Source organism: Clupea harengus, chromosome 19 (assembly GCF_900700415.2).
Source record: "Clupea harengus chromosome 19, Ch_v2.0.2, whole genome shotgun sequence".
In the NCBI taxonomy this organism is placed as follows: Eukaryota; Metazoa; Chordata; class Actinopteri; order Clupeiformes; family Clupeidae; genus Clupea; species Clupea harengus.
Genome location: NC_045170.1, coordinates 592647 through 597128, shown reverse-complemented (window position 1 = coordinate 597128; position 4482 = coordinate 592647).

Sequence of the window (4482 nt, the reverse complement as noted above, 5' to 3'; positions counted from 1 at the left end):
ACACTTCTTATCATTCTGATCTTCCATCTTAATTATGCACACACACACTTTCACACACCCACACACAAGCACAAACGAACACACACACACACAAACAAAGATACTCAAACATAACATGATATGGGGTGAACCCTCCGGCTTGCACCCAGTGCTACCGGCACCTTCCCCTCTGTCTCTCTCCCGGTGTTTAAACTAAGTGGGACCCAAACGCAGCTTGGGGCACCACAACACACACACACTTACAAACACACAGACACACACAGACAAAGACACACACACATATACACACAGACAAACACACTTACACACATACACACAAATACAGACATTCACACTTACTGTACAAACACACACTTATACATAAAAACGTACAAACACACACACACAATATATGTATATTGGTAAGGGAATTCACCCGTGTTTAAACTAAGTGGGACCCAAACGCAGCTTGGGGCACAACATACCCTCCCACTTAACTTCAGGCTCCTTCCTGGGGGTTAAAAGGAAGGTTTTTAAGTCTTTAAACCTAAACACAAGTGTCACCTAAAAAAGCACATTCAGGGAAACACCACAATTACAATTCAAAATAAAGTGTCCATTTTCCCCTGACCACAGGGTCTTCATCCTTCTTAGCCGGTCTCAGACTTTTGGTACTTTCCGTGTCGGTTCTCAGTTCGTCTGTCCATCTTGTTCTGGCTTTGGGGTCTACCCTTCTCCCTTCCGGTCGTGGACTCTCTTCCTCTCTTTCTCCTTTTGAGGGTTCAGTCTCTGTGCATCAGGTTGTAGCATGGCGGCCGTTTTGTGGTGAGGCAGCCGAGCCCCCAGGGGAATGCCACCTGACGTCCGCAGCAGGATAGATGAGGCCAAAAAGGCTTCACGGCAGGACAGGACATCTGGGTTTCCACAGCGTCATCCTGGTCTGAGAACGACAGAGAAGTTACAAGTGTGGCAGTCCAGGAGCCATCTACTTACCCTGTCGTTTGTCTCTTTTTCCCTCGGTTTCTCCGTCTTCTCCGGTTGTGCACTGGAGACCACGCCAGTGTCTTCCCCGTCATCTGTCGCCTTCCCAGTTGCCAACTCCTGACTATTTAAGGCAAGCTGCCTATTCAAATGCGCCTTTGCTTCCAGCTTCTTTAGCTCCACATGCGTCACCTCAGGGAAGCAATCGCCCACCTCTGGCAGGACGTAGAGTCCCTTCCTCTTGAGCACGGCGTGTACGGGCACGTCTTTGCCATCCGTCTCTGCCTTCTTCAGGGTCCTCTCCTTCAGCGCACTGACTTCCTCCTCCAGTGAGGTGATGCGCTCCTTTAGTTTCTCGATATGGCTGTCTCTCTGCTTCACCGTCTCAGTCAGGTAGCTTTAGGGCTGCTGGACCTGCTGGAGAAGCTGATTGGCTGCCTCCAGCTCTTTGGACACTTTGCCAGTCTGGGTGCTCTGTTTTTCCCGGTCTCTCCATAGATGTGTGTTCTGTTTCTCCAGCTGCAAGACCCTCCTAGCAAGGTGAAAACTCTGCTTGAGTCGCCGTTTGGTGGTGGTGGGCACATTAGCGTTGTAGCCGTAGGAGAAGAGCACCCTCTCAGCCTACTTCTCGCTGGCCATCTCTGCAGCTTGCAGGTGATGTCGTCCAGCTCCTGCCTCTCGTAGGTCTCCAGAGCTGAGCCTGGAGCACCACCACACGCTTCTCTGATGACGACTGCAGCTCATAAAACTCCTTAGTCGGCCAATGCCTGTCTGCAGAGCTCCAGCGGGGCTCCCTGCAGTGTCCGCTGCCCCTGCAAGATGGTGGCCAACACCTCCTCCATCGCCGGATCCATAGTCCACATCTTCTCACTTTAGCTGAGTCAGTTTGCCCGCATTCTCCACCATATGTGGCAGCCCAGCTCTCAGCAAGACGCAACAAGGGAATTCCTCAAAGGCAGGTTCTTTATTAAGTCTTGAAACTTACAACAAAGATACTCAAACATAACAGGATATGGGGTGAACTAGTGATGGCAGCCTGACACTGAAGCGCCGGAACGTGCTTCATACCATAAAATACACCAACCATAAAACCACTGCTTCGAAGGTTGCTTTGGTACGGAAAAATCACGTGACATATTACATGCGAAACAGCAACTGCTTCGTTCTCCGAATGAACCAGCTGAGTGGTTCACAGCACCACAGACGAACCAGTCAGTCGCCTCGTTTCGAGTCTGAATTGTAGCGCCTTCAAAGCATACAAACTTCAGCGCAGAACATTGCGTTTGGTTCGTAGTAGCCTATCTCATACTGTGACAGTCATTACGTTCGTATTGATTTATGATCATTATGGAAGCATCTAGGAAGAGAGGTCGTTCTGACATGTGGGATCACTTTATTCTGATCGCTCATGATAAGGTGCGCTGGCTGTTAAATATTTAGGCTATAGGAAAAGTAGACTGTATCAACAGGCTCAGTCCAAAAAGTGTAGAACAAATAATGTTTTTAAATCAAAATCTTTGACTGTTCCCTATCCAACATGGTTACACAAGCACACCCAACTTGTGCCATATTTTTCCAGCACATCCTTTCCCCAAGCACTCTCTCCCCAATAAAACAATATACAAAAAATAATTAATCTTTATTTGTAAAAAAATGTATCTCACAATCTTTGTATACGGGTGCATGTGTGTGGTGTGGGTGAGTGTGTGTGTGTGTGTGTAGGGGGGGATTTGTCATTGTTCTAAAGCCTCGTGCCACTGTCTAGCTGGGCTAATTTAGTTGCAGCCTTGGCACATCACCAGGAGAGGTCACTGTTACTGAAGCTTCAAGTAATGAACCGATTTTTGAAACAATGTGCCTAAATGGTTCAATGCTTCACCAAAGCTTCATTTGTCCATCACTAGGATGAACCCTCCGGCTTGCACCCAGTGCTACCGGCACCTTCCCCTCTGTCTCTCTCTCACCCTCGTAAGCCCTTCTTACTGACTCTTTAAACCCTTTTGTTTGACTAGATTGGCACTGATCAGCAACTAGTCAAACAATCTGCAGGTGATCTTTCAATTAGGGAAAGCCAGACCTGCCTAGTCCCCAGAACACCTCCCCAGGGTCCTAAAGTCTGCCTTGTATAGGCCTGGTAAGGGAATTCACCGGTGTTTACACTAAGTGAGACCCAAACGTAGCTTGGGGCACCACAACACACACACACTTACAAACACACAGACACACACAGACAAAGACACACACAGACAAAGACACACACACACACATATACACACAGACAAACACACTTACACACATACTTACACACACACACAAAAATACAGACATTCACACACTTACTGTACAAACACACACTTATACATAAAAACGTACAAACACACATACACAATATATGTACATATATACATATATATATATATATATATATATATATATATTAATTCTCATCACATTTTTGTTTGTCTAAAAGGATATACATTATATTTTCCTTTCCACTCTACAGCCTGTCAAACTGCAGTATTACAGAAGAAGGCTTCAGTTATCTTGCATCAGCACTGAGATCAAACCCTTCACACATGAGAGAGTTGTGGTTGAATGGGAGTAAAGCAGGTGACTCAGGAGTGAAGCATCTTTCTTCTCTTCTGGAGGATCCCAACTGTAAACTGGAGAAACTAAGGTGAGTATCACAAGACCAAATATTGAGTTGATATCAGTGAATTTGACTTATCATTCTCTTCACATGTAAAGGGTCAGTATTAATTCAGCAATGATCACTTCTTATCACTCTGATTTCCCATCTTTATTACAAACACACACACACAAACACACACCCACCCACACACACACAAACATAAACTGTCAGGGAATTGTTCACCCTTTACCAGGACTGTATTACCTCAGAATTAAGACTCACACAACCAAGAATATAATCAATAACAGACGTTTACTCTGGCCCAGAGGAGTGTAGTGGTTTCAGACCGCTCTTCAACCATACACGAACTCTCTTCTAAATTGTCTGCTCTTTATTTACAGAAAGACACTCCCAGTTACTATTTTACCATCTGGTCTCTGGTCCCCAGAGATAAGAATATTTACCTAAGACCCCCTCACCCAAACTCTGGGTGTCTTCCTCTTTAACACAACAATCAAGAAGAGTTCACAAAACACATGGCCTCTTACAACACTAACTCAGTCTTAATCAGTCTTAAACATTTCATGACACCTCTGAATTTCACCTCCCCATTTCTCACAGACTCAGCATGCCTCTCAACAGAACAAAGAAACAGCTGAGACATCCATTTAACAAACTAATAACAACACATATCACGATAATAATTATATAGCATATTTCTTTCACATAAACTTACACACATACACAAACACACACATGCACACATACAGACACACACACACACCAACATACAGCCTTACACACACACTTACAGACACTTTCACACACTTACACACACACACATACACACACTCACTTACACAAATACTTACAAACCCACACACACTGAC